The sequence below is a fragment of the Hipposideros armiger genome, unplaced genomic scaffold (genome assembly GCF_001890085.2).
Source record: "Hipposideros armiger isolate ML-2016 unplaced genomic scaffold, ASM189008v1 scaffold_136, whole genome shotgun sequence".
Taxonomy (NCBI): Eukaryota; Metazoa; Chordata; class Mammalia; order Chiroptera; family Hipposideridae; genus Hipposideros; species Hipposideros armiger.
In genome coordinates, this window is record NW_017731486.1 from 2,446,190 (window position 1) to 2,459,056 (window position 12,867).

Genomic DNA, 12,867 nt, shown 5'->3' on the forward strand with positions numbered 1-12,867 from the left:
CACGCTGGCTGCTGACTCCACACAGTAGCCCATGGCAACCCACTGCAGCAGAGGCTGCAGCCTACACTATGGCTGGTGACTCACGGCAGCCCAGCTCCAGGTTGAGCTGTTGTTCAGCATCTTAGCTGTAGAGGGCAATGTCACTGGCCCTCATATGTGGGATCCGAACCGGGACTCTCTGGCGTCCCAAGCCAGCTCTTAACCAACGTGTCACTTGGTCGGCCCGATAATCCTTTTTATCTTTTAGGGATGGAGAGAGAAAACTCTCACATCTTTGAAGTTTAGGCCTAAATTAAACCAGTTTTTTTTTAAAACAATAAATTCTGACATTCCCACTTTTATATGTGTGTCTTCATCTTTCTCAGCCTGGGTATTTCTCTGCATCTTTCTGTGTTCACTGCTTTTCTCTTTGTCCTTCTGTTACTGACCCTTTTGGGTCAGGCACCCAAACTGAGGTCCTTCTGCCCACTGGCGTTCATTACAATAGAATGAAACCATTTTGGTAAAGCAGAGCAGAAACTTTATCCTTTGATCAAAGAATGGAGAAGGGGGAACTCATGCTATAATGGCACCTTCTCCCCAACTAGGGAGGAACCTATTTTTAGACTGTGGCATGGAGTGATTAAATTCTTTTAGGCATGCGTAATTATTCTTCTTTTGCACACGGCCCTTTTGCACATGGACATTTTTACACATGATGTCCCATCGCCATCTTGGTTTTTGCCTCAGCTTCTTGGCCCTTGAGGTTGGAAATCCTTTTCAGTTCCTGTAAGCAAGCGTAGCTCGTGACATAGTTTAGGTATTGAGAAACGTTAGGGTCTTTTGGTTGATAACCCAATGACATGTCTCTGTTCCTCCTTCCCATTACTATTCTCCTCTCTGTCACTCTTAACTGATCACAAAAATAGATATGAAATTTCATTTGAACTTTTTGCTTTATTTATTTGAAATATTTTTCTTAAGTTTTAAAAGATGAAAGGAATATTTTTATTCCTCTTTGTGTCTCAAGAAACAAAGCTCTACAACTCCAAAATGTAACATTGTCAACAAATGTGACCCCTGACTGGGTCTTTACCTACAGTGAGTCAGCAGCTTTCTAAAGTCAATTTCTTCATTTGCATTGAAACATGTACTAAGTGCATCCAATAAGGAGAGGAAAAGCCTAAGATTTTTCTCAGACAGCATTATCTCCAAAATTAATGGAGGTGATGATATAACAAAGAAAAGCTGAGCAATTTGTGAGATGTTTTCATTCTAATGCTTGAGGGCCATTAACAGGAGTTTAGACAACCATTCAAGGAGCCAGGGCAGGCCTGTGTTACTGGAGAATATCTATTTTTTGCTTCCTTCCACACTAAGCCAGTCCAACCTGGCACTGTAGGGAGCTTACTTTCACAAGAACAGACTCCACCTGGCAAAGCTAGACAGATATTACCCTTCCCCACATACTTACACATATACTCATATACTCCGTAAAAGTTCTTGAAATCTAAAAGGGGACATTGTGTCCTTTACCTTCACATTCAAGAAGTATAAAGATCATCTCCTGGGCCTGCTCAACATCATTCACTTCAGCTCTGAGACCCTGAGGCTGCAAGATCAACAGCCATTATAATGTCACTTTTGGAGAATGACAGCTTATACAGTAACCCTGAAAGAAAGTAATTTGCATGGAAGAGTTTTCAAAGGTTAAAGTTATAGTCAAAGATTTGTATCCAGTGTTTCTACTGGTAAATGAAAACTTAAAAAATATATGTGTGTGGTTATTCAAATGTATTTAATATAACTTAGAGGACAGATTAGTTCATCTCAAAACAAAACTAGAAAAAGAACACTAATTGGGTAATTCTATACCTTTTATAAAGAGGCAGAATTTTAAATATGTCAGATGTGTAACTCATCGTAATTTAAAGTCATTTGAAATGATTTTCTTTCAAGAAGTGACAACCATGATTTCCCTTGCCCAGTGGGCAGAATGGCAATGCCCACCATTTCTAGCAGTTAGCCCCATTTTTCCTGTTATAACAATGCAGACAAAGTGCTGTGCGGTTTTCTGCTGCACAGGCTGAATTCTCACTAAACCAGGGGAAATGCGTACAGCACTGACTTTTTTTTAATGTTACCATCAAACCAACAAAAGACAATTTTTCAAGATCATACTTACCTATGCCTTAGATTTCATGTGTGAAATTGCAGTAATTTCTTAAAAGAATGAAAAATATTCACTGTTCAAAAATAACGTTGGCGTGGCTCTATTTTTTCTCCCCTTTCTGGGCAATCACTAAATTTTGATTAGCTATTGATGAATAGCCTCACTCTCTATCCTCCTGTCAGATTAAAACAAACAAACAAACAAACAAACAAACAAACAAACAAAAAACAAAACTAAAAAACACCTTCAACTAGCAGGAAGTATGACAACATACATTGCATTTAAATTCAAGCAAAGAGAAAAATCTATATTTTATATTTTATTCTGCCAGGGCTAATGAAAATACCTTAGCAAATAGATGTCTCATATAAACAGAGCATTTTTTTTCTTTTCCAATAGACTACCTGCTTGTTAAAGGTGATATTTTCTTCGGGGTCTCCTCAAATGTCCAGATCATGCCCTTGGGCAGTCTAATCCAGGCCCAGGCCAGCGCTCACCTGAGCCAGGCCTACATCTAGACCTGGCCCTGGTCACAGGCAGCTGCTTCCCCAGCTCACCTCTTACTCAAGGACTTTAGTTTCAGGTGAGTGCGTGCATGTGTGTGTGTGTGTGTGTGTGTGTGCAAGTGTCAAATTAGGTGTCTTTCCTCCCAATGGATGTGGCCCCATGGGGAGTGTGCAAGGCTTGGTGAGGGGACAGGGCTTGATTTCAGCCTCCACTTACATGTTCACTGGGTGTCCTCATATAGGGTCAACCTGCACAGCTCTCTAGAAGGCAGCCCCAAGGATTAAACACTGAAGATTCTTCATGAAATCTTCTCATTAGATTTGAGAAAGGAAAGGACTTCCTCTCTAACACAATGCCAGCAGTGTATCTTTACAGGAATCCTTTTCTTTAATCTTTACACTGCAACAACTCTTACTCTTGAAGTGGGTATTGAATTAAAGACTGCAGGAGCATAGGTTTTTCCACACCTTCTTTTGGAATGAGGAAGTCACTGAGACAGACACTCATTTAAACTTCCTGCTACACATGTTTATTATCTATTTGCTTTTTTCATTTTAAAGCTATTGGGTTGTCAGAAAAGTCATGACGTATTTTTTCTATGTTTTTCATTGCAAAAATGCATCATGACATTTCCGACAACGACATTTCCGACAACCCAATAGATCTTCCAGCTGACATTGTCTCTGACTGTCTTCTTCCCCTTTCCTTCTCTCAGCTGTTTCTTGCAGCCTTGGAGCTGGACTAGCCTACATCTCTCTTGGGAAATAAGCAGCTATCATATCATGATGTGAGCAGGTCTCCACTTTGAACCCAAGAAGAAAGATGGGGGGATGGGGTCGGCATGCTGGCTTAAGAAAGAAAAACAACTGGTAAGCAGAATATACCTGTCTTGGAGTAACAACTAGAAAGTGGAGAAGTCATGGGCCATCAGGCCTAAATGACAGTCACCTAGGAGAGGAACTCAGTAGCAGCTTCTTCCTGGTGTTAAAGATAGAAAGAAACAGAAATGACAGTCTATGTTCCTCATGCCTATATGTGAGAGACATTCTTCTGAGACAAGGGTCTAATAGTGTTGTGTCTATTTTACTGCCACTGGTAGCTAAAAACAGTGTAGAAAATTATTATGATTATGCTGTTGTTCTATAATTTATCTTCTAAATGAATCTCCATGCTGTTTATAATCATCACCAAAAGTAATATCCTTTCAGCAGCAAACTCATTGACCTCCTGTATGCATCCTGGTGGTAGCAGGTGAGGTCTGCAGGACTCCAGTGTGAGAGAAGTGGGGGACAGTGGCTTCCTCGGGGAATAGAGCACTCTCCTTCCCTGAGCCACTTCAGTGTGTGCTTTGTTCCAGCTCCTTCCCAAAATGACATCAGGTTTGTATGTTGATGATCATATCAGAACACTAGGGGGGTAAAAATCTCTCCACAAAATTCCTTAACATCAAACGCAGTTTGCTCAAGCAGCCATGAGTATGAAATACAATATAGAAGTCTCAATTGCAGAAAGATCAAGGGAACTGGGTGACAAAACATCTCAGAGGCAAATGACCAGTGATATGCATTTCCATTTTGGCCAAATTTCAATCCAAGTCCCAGAGGCCTTACACACAATGACTTTGGACTTTTTAGATACCTAAAGAAGGTCTGAAGCCTCATGTCTCTCTAGAACCCTGAAGTAGGGAAGGGATTCTTTTTTGTCCCTAAGCCAATATCATCTCCAAAGAGGGAATTAATCACTGCTCTAGGATGTCCTTTAGCCTCTAGCGGAATTCCTTCTCCGGCTGTTACTCTATAGTAAATAACACTGCATGTTATCATGCTCTTTCTCTTTTTGACTTAAATTTTCCTTCCTTGAAAGTTCTGTTCTTTTTCTCTACTGAATCAACCCAATATATAGGTCTACTTTATCTTCTTTTAAACTGTTTTCAAAATCTTTGAGGACAGCAATAATGTTTAAATATTTTCATTTTCAGCCTTAACAAATGGAGTGTTTTCAACTTTTCTTCCCATGACATGGATTCTATATGTGCTTTGCATTCAGAAGGTACTGAATTTGAAGACCTTGGGCAAATTACCAAGTCTCTGAGCCCAAGTTTTCTATTTTGTAAAATGGAGAGAGTAATGTTGTATTGATTATTTATTGTTGCATAATACCATGGGTTAAAAAGCAATTTTTTTAGGCTCTTGATTCTGCTGGGTGATTCTTCTGGTTTTGGCTGGGTTAGCTAATCCCAGCTGGGTTTGTACATGTGTGTGAGGTCAGCTGATAGGTTGGCTGCATGCTGGCTGGTCCAGGGTGGCCTCATTCATGTTTGGTGGTCAGATGTGACTGGAAGACTGGGCCACATGTCTCTCAGGCTGACCTAGGCTTGTTCATATGGTAATAATTATTCAAGAAGCCCCATTGCACACACCTTTTTGAAGCCTCTGTTTATATCCCATTTGCTAACATTCCAGTCACCAAGGTAAGTGACATGGTCAGCCAGATTCAAGGGGGTGGGGAACTGGACTCAGCTTCTTATTAGAAGGGTGGAGAATTGTGGGCATCTTTATAATCTTTCCACATGATGGCATGAAGATTAAATGGTAGAAAAAATGCAAAGGGCCAACCAGAGTTTGTCTCATGTAGGTCTGCAATAAATCTTGACTTCCTCATCCATGGTACTTCCTCACTTGACAAGGGAGAACCCCACAGACCCCATCTCCATAGAACCTACCAGTCAGGGATAATCATGGAATGAATTAGATTTAAAAATAGCCTGGTAAAATTCTATTAGTTCTTTAGAGATATGCAGGATCTAAAATTAAGGTATTATTACCTTATTATGGCTTTCCCATCCTGGCTGGGGCTGCAAAATCAAGACTATCAAATATTAAAGGCCTTTTGTTCTACTTTTACTACAAGAGAACCAGATGATAAATTTAATAGGAGAGTCTGAAAGTAAGATGATCGCTTTCCTATCAGTTGTATCAGTTGAGGATTCAGGTCTAAACTTTGAGAAACTTCATATGTTTTTCAAAGGGGAAAAATGACTTAGTAGTTTAGATTCATGTATAAGGGTTTTTGCAAAGGTGGTAAAAATAACTTGTGTAGGGGCCTGCCAGGTGACTCAGTTGCCAGTTTGATTCCCACAAGGGCCAGTGAGCTGTGCCTGAGCTGAGATGCCAGTGAGCTGCCAATGGGCGGCCAGATGGCTCAGCTGGTGAGAGTGTGTGCTCTTAACAACAAGGTTACCTGTTCGACTCTCGCATGGGATGGTGGACTGCGCCCCCTCCCGTCCCCACCCCCCCCGCAACTAGATTGAAAGCGGCGACTGGACTTGGAGCTGAGCTTGTGCCCTCCACAACTAAGATTGAAGGACAACAACTTGACTTGGAGCTGATGGGTTCTGGAAAAACACAATGTTCTCCTTCCCCAATTCTCCAATAAAATCTTTAAAAAAAAATAGAAATTACCTGTCTATGAAGCTGATCCCTCCTTGGGAAATTTTACTGAATGAAATTTAATGGCTACTAGTCTTAGCTGAACTGGAATTTTTTTAGCTGTCTCTTACCAATGTGTCTAAGTCCATGTCTAACTTTTTCTCATCTATTTCAAAGCATGATTTTAAAATATTGAAGTAATATTTCTCTTTCCCTTTAAATACGCTTGTTCTAAGCTGAGAACCTAAGGTGTTTTTTTTTTCCTCCATCATTTAATCTGTAATTTTGTAGGTTACATTCATTTGCAGATTTTAAAAAGTGCCTTTTATTCTTCTCTAAGTGTTAAAGCAATTTAGATTAATGGGCCTTGGACTTTTTGATACCTGTTTTTAAGGCATTTCAAAATGTGTGGAAGACGATACCCTTTCATATATGATAAGTAAAAATCTTGGCAGATGAAAGGCTTTTTTTCTTTTTCTTTTTGCACAAAAGAAATCTTTGGAGCTACAGAAAAACTGCAGGAGAGGAAAGATCTTCCATTTTGTACTCTCCCCCCACCCCTCATTTGAGGACCCTGCCCTCTGCTTGCAGAAAATGGGAAAGGATGCAACGTGAGGCCAGCTCCACAGAGAGGGGACAAAGAAGAGTTAGGCTGATGCTTATCCTGAGCCAACCCCAAATTCTGCACCTAATGGTCATCACTTGTTCCTAAGACGAAATGTTTGTAGAGCTTAATATTTCACTTCATGCTCCTTGCACCAGTGCATGACAATTCTATGAGGATCAATGTTCTCTAATAAAGATATCGACCACACCCCCCCACCCCCGCACTGACCCCCAGGATAAGTTGGCTGTTAGAAGTGCTGACAACTGGAGGGTCAGGGCCATTGTGTCCCCTGACCTCTGGGCAGAGCCATGAGCTGGGGACACATGGTATAGGACAGAAGTGGAGCAACAGTTGCCAGTCACTTCCTTTTGAATAAAGACTGTTAGGTCCTAGGCTTTCACTGTACTTGAAGGGGGCTTAAGGGAAGCCTGCTAGCCAGCTGACACTGTTCCAGCTTGTTTTACATCTGTGTCTGTGTGTCTCTGTGCATGCATTTCTATCCATTTGTCTGTCTGGCAGAAAGGATGGTTTAAGGTGAGGAGAAAAAGGGCAAAGAAGTCACACAGTTGTTTATTGCACTTGGTCACAGAGTCACCCTTTTTTTTTTCTTTGAGATGAATGCCACGATGAGGGCGAGTTATAATTTATTGCCTATATGAATAGAAACACCCCAGCCAGACCCCTAGAGAATACTGTGATCAGAAGAGACTGGGGCTGCACACTGGGGAGGGGAGAGATTCTGAGGGAACATGTTTACAACCTTGGCTTAGTGCCTGTGACATCCCGCAGTAGCATTTCCATGGTGTCATCAGAGTCATGGAGTTTCAGAGTCAGGAAAGGTCACTCCAGAGGTGCCTGATAGTAATACTACCAGGGACACATTTTATTGTTTTTTTTTCCTTCAAGGATATCACATTTTGAAAGATTTTATTTATCAAATTGCACAGTTAGGTTAGAACTAAAGACCTTCCCCACCACCAGAACCTCAAAAAAACCCCAAAAAAACCCCTGAAAATCAATATACTCCATCTCATTTTGCTGGTAGATTTTTAAATTTTAAAAATATAAAGTAAATCTTTTTTCTTTTATGTTAATCAAAAACATATCAAGAATTCTGGGTAGTTGAAGTAATAGGAGCTGTATAAATTTGAATCTCCCAACATGCTTTCAAAACTCAATGGAGAACCATTCCAAGAGCCAATGGAATCATGTGAAACCCAATCTCAGTGGAATGGGAAGACAGAAAACACCTGAACTTAAACTACCTGGGAGTAGAAAAATAAATGCCAAACCCCAGAAGGCTATTTTTCATGTTCCCACTTCAAGACTGTGGAAGGCAAGGGAAGTCTGGTAAAAACTTAATGGAAGAGGAGAATGGGAATCTAGTGGTAGAACTAAGATTGACCTAAAATCACTTACATGCAAAAATGCTGAGTGAGCATAACTAGAGGGGACAGTCTTCAAAAGACATCACTTTGGGGGAGAAGCAATAAAAGAAGGAAGATGCACTCTTTGGAGAATTGGTATGTGGAGTTTTGAAGCCAAAAAGAGAAGTTTTAGGGCTCTGTAGGTCAAGAGAGAAGCAAAAAACATTCTCACAATCTCTCACCCATGCTCCTCCAAAAAAGCCATCCATTAAAGAAACCACACTTCCCTACACTGATGGAAGAGGTGCTCTCAAACGAGTAATCTTGTAAGCCATTCAGTAAAATGAATAGGGAAAACACTAAATATGTACACAACTACTGTAACAGAAAGAACCCTTCAGCTGATCAAAATCTACTTCCCTCAGTTGATTGCAAAGCAGAGATAAGTGTAACATAAACTCAAAACTGAGTTAAATATCATCAAGAAAGCTTTTTAGGATATAAAATCCCAACTTGATTCAGAAATTGAAAAGCTAAACCAGCCACAGACAAGAAGGAGCAACGATAACAAGTAGAAAAGTAGCTAAAAAATAGAAATGATATAAAGAAAGAAGTAAAAAGGCTCAGAGAGAGAGAACAATTGAAATGCAGAGAGGCATTTTTCCCATTTACATGATGTTTTAAAGATTCTGATTTTTAATGTATCAAACTAATGCAAAAAACAAAAACAAAAACAAAAAACCCAGAAAAAAATATGTGTGACCTTCAAAAAAAGCTGAAGGGAAAAATTCTTTAATTAAAGGACTATATGACCTTATATATAATTGTAGATATAGGAATACAATAAATCAGAACAAGGGTGGAAGAACAATATTTTACATACTATATGTCATATGTTATATATTCTCACAAAGGAGAAATCAACAAAATGTGGGAGGATAAGGGAACAGAAAAGAAAGCAAAATAATCCCATTAATTGCTGTATAGGCAATTAATGGGAGACATGGTAAAAGATAAAAATAAAATAACTAGAGACTAGTGGCATATAAAAAGGTATGAGTACAAAGGTAACTGCTAGAACAAACTTTAAACTGTTTTAAATACCAAAAAAATAAAAAATTAAAAAATTAAAAACTAAAAGAACAAAGATAACACATCACACAGAAAAAGAAATATAACACCTACAACATAGGGTGGTAATTTCAACATAAAATAATATGAAATAGTTGAGATCAAACATAGACTTCTAGCCTCCAGAACAAATATTAAGACATCCTTTGTTCTTGGCTGGGATAACTCAGCAAGATAAAGATGTCCGTTCTCTCTATTATAATTTATAAATTTAACACAACCCCAATAAAAATACTAACAAACTTAAAACCCAGACAAGTTGATATTAAAGCTTATATGGAAAAATAAGTGCACAGAAGTAGCCAGAACATTAAAAAAATATATGAAGGAAACTAGCCCTAACAGATATTGACATACTGAAAAACCTCTATAATTAAAGCTGTTATACTGGTGCATGAACAGACAAAAAGAGCTGTGGGCTAGATCAGAGAGACCAGAAATACACCCAATTATGTATGAAAATTAAGTATATGATAAAGGTGGCATTTTAAACCACTGGGGCAAAGATGAACTTTTTAGTAAATGGTGCTGGGACAACTGGTTAACCATTTGGAAAAAGGTAAAAATTAGATCCATACTTACACTGTACACAAGAAGAAACTGGGTCAGCGGTCCAAAGGTAAAAAATGATACCACACAATAACCAGAAGAAAACATGGATGAGTTTCTCTATAAGCTATAACTTGGGTATAGGGAAAAGCTGTCATTACTCAAAATCTAAATGAAATAAAAGATTAATAAGTTCAACTACATAAAAATAAAAATAACTTTTGCATATAAAAAAAAATGAAGACCTGGGAGAAAATATTTGCAACATATATATTAAAGGTCTAATATTCCATATATATGATAGGAAGAATGCACAAAGACATGAACAATCACAAAAATATATAAAATGCTTCTTAAACCTATGAAAAAGAGTTCAATATCACTTAATAAGAGGAGGGCAAATTAAAATTAATTAAAATATGCTGTTTCTCACTTATCAGATTGGCAAAGTTAGAAAGCATATGCTATAGTCTGAATGTGTGTCTCCAAAATTCATATGTTAAAACCTAACCCCCAAATTGATGGTTTTAGGAGTGTGTGTGTGGGGGTGCTTTGGGAGGTGATAAGGTCATGAGGACAGAGCCCTAATGAATGGGATTAGTGCCCTTATAAAAGAGGCCTGAGATAGCTCCCTCTCTCCTTCCACCCTGTGAGGATATGACAAGAAGTCTACAACCTGGAAGAGGGTCCTCACCTGACCATGCTTGTACCCTGATCTCAAACTCATTCTCCAGAACTGTCTAAAATAAATTTCTGTTGTTTATAAGTCTATGATGTTTTGTCATAACATCCCGAACTGACTAAGTATAATAGCACATTTTGTTGGTAAGACCATAGGGTTGACTGATTTGCTTCCAAGCTCATTCATGTGGTTGTTGGCAGGCTTCTGTTCTCATAAGCTACTAGACTGAGGTATATGGGATTTCTTTATTCTATTCTTGCAACTTTTCTTGTAAGTCTGAGATTATGTCAAAACTGGCTTTTTTGTGTGTTTTTTTTTCTTTTTAAAGAAGTGATTCTGGAACTATCCAAAATCTACTGAAGCACCAGTCAAAGCCTTTGATCCCCATTGACAAGCAGAGCTGCCACACAGGCTTAGTGTGTACCTAGTACTCTTCTGGCTTACTGCTCCTAAATGTATGCTTTTCTTATACAATGTTAAGATGTTGAACATTGGTTGATTTCAGAACCAAGGTCTCAGACGGTGAGTCACGATTGGTTCCCTTGCTTTGCAGATGAAGACACGGAGAAGGGGGCAGGGGTCTGTCACTGTCCTGGAGTAAGCCCCCTGTGATATTGACAGACTGGCTGACACCAAAGGCATGGAAGGAGTGGATTGTGGAGGGCGGGTGAGCACAAATTTTATCACCTCCCCAGGAAAAAGATCCCACTTGTCACCTCTTTCCCCACCCAGACCTGCCTACCCTCAGTTTTATTGACATTTGTGGCTTGAGGGGTCAAAATGTAAGGATTATCCTTTTCTGTCCTGTGCTCAGTTCCACCTTTAGTTGGCCCAGTTCCAACATGTAACTTGAGGTCAGGGCTAACACATGCATAAATATAGTCTTTCCTGAATGAAAAAAACAATTGATTACAGTTGTTCTGTGGAGCCACTTCACAACATCAACATGTTATTAGGGAGCAGGCACACATTTCTGATACTGGTAGTGATGGTCAGTTCCTCTGAAGTTTCTCTCCTGCCCCATGATATTTTACTCATCATCTTCTTTACATTCTTCTCTTTCTCTCTGAACTTTCTGCCTAAAAGAGGTAAAAAAAGGGGTGGAATGGGGTGGCTGTTTACATCTATTTACCAAGAAATGGTGCACAGCTCAGTGAATTTGTTTGGCGTACTCTCTTGTAAACATAACAAGCACTTTTAAATTGAGAGCCTGGACGTTTCCCAACTCCCTGCTCACCCTCCCATTGCCCCCACACTGCCCACCCCTCAGGGAACTTTGGAGGTGCTGAAAAGGAGCCAATTCTTAAAGCTGCCTGGACTTGTGCCCCTGAGGTTGGCATGAGATGGCCTGGGATGAGAATGCTCCTGTACTAAGACAATCATTTGGTAGAACAAGCCAGGGAAACCCAAAGAACCATCTGCCCCAATTTTAGAGAGCCGGTTCAAATAGCGACATTTTTCTAGATTGCCCAGATGGCTGGGTGTTTGGGAATGTTCCGGTAAAATGTTTATGAGCTCTGGAACTGATTACCAAAGTTCAAATTTCAGCTTGCTGGGAAACTTACACAACTTTAGTTATCTGTATAAAAGGGGATTATACTTGTGTTTGACTCAGAGTGGTGGTGAGGGTTTAAACGAGGTAACAGATTCAAGCAGACGGCTCAGACAAACACCAAAAGGCAAAAAAGGCAGCCTGTCCTCTCCCTGCACAAAGTGTATTTGGACTAGGCACAGCCAGACCCATGGTGGGCTCGGCTCCAGGAGCCTTTCTGCTGTGCTCTGTCTCTTTTTTATAGGGCCTTTGCAGGAAGATAGCACCAGACCAAGCCAGAATGGTGAAAAACTTTGTGGCAGTCCTCACTGGAAAAGACCTTTGCTGCCTAAGGAGGCTGCTGCCAGTGCAGATGGCCTCCAGCGACTTTGCGCTTGTGAAGAGCGGAGACCTCGTGTGGTCCCTCCTCTCCTCTGCAGGGAGAGGGAGCTCTCACTCCCAGGTAGCTCCCTGCCAGGTGAGATCAGCAGAATTCTAAAGATGTCCCCCAAGATTCCCGTTCATGATTATCCAACCGAACACTAATCTAGGTATGGCTCTAATGGGGCTTTGCAATTGCAACTAAGTCAGCTGACTTTAAAATAGAAAAGTTATCCTGAATGGGTCTAATGTAATCATTTGGCCCCTTAAGAGCAAAGAAATTTCTCCACCTGGAGTCTGTGAGATTTGGTGAAAGAGGTCAGCAGGAGAGATGAGGGCAGTGGGGAGGTCAATGGGATTGAAAGCTTGAGAGAAACTCCTTTGCTGTTGCTGGCTTTGAAGGGGCAGAAGTCAGGGAATGTGGTGCCTCTGGAATCTGAGAATCACTTCTGGCCACAAGCAAGGAAACACCCCACTCCAGCAAGGAAACAGACCTACAGCCACATGGAATTGAATTCTGCCAACATACCAA

The 12,867-nt window shown here is 40.1% G+C and overlaps 1 pseudogene; it reads left to right on the forward strand.

The window, feature by feature from the left end:
• LOC109386615 (26S protease regulatory subunit 4-like) overlaps positions 1-12,500 on the forward strand; it is a 100,432-nt pseudogene extending 87,932 nt beyond the window's left edge.
• Positions 12,501-12,867: the final 367 nt, after the last annotated feature.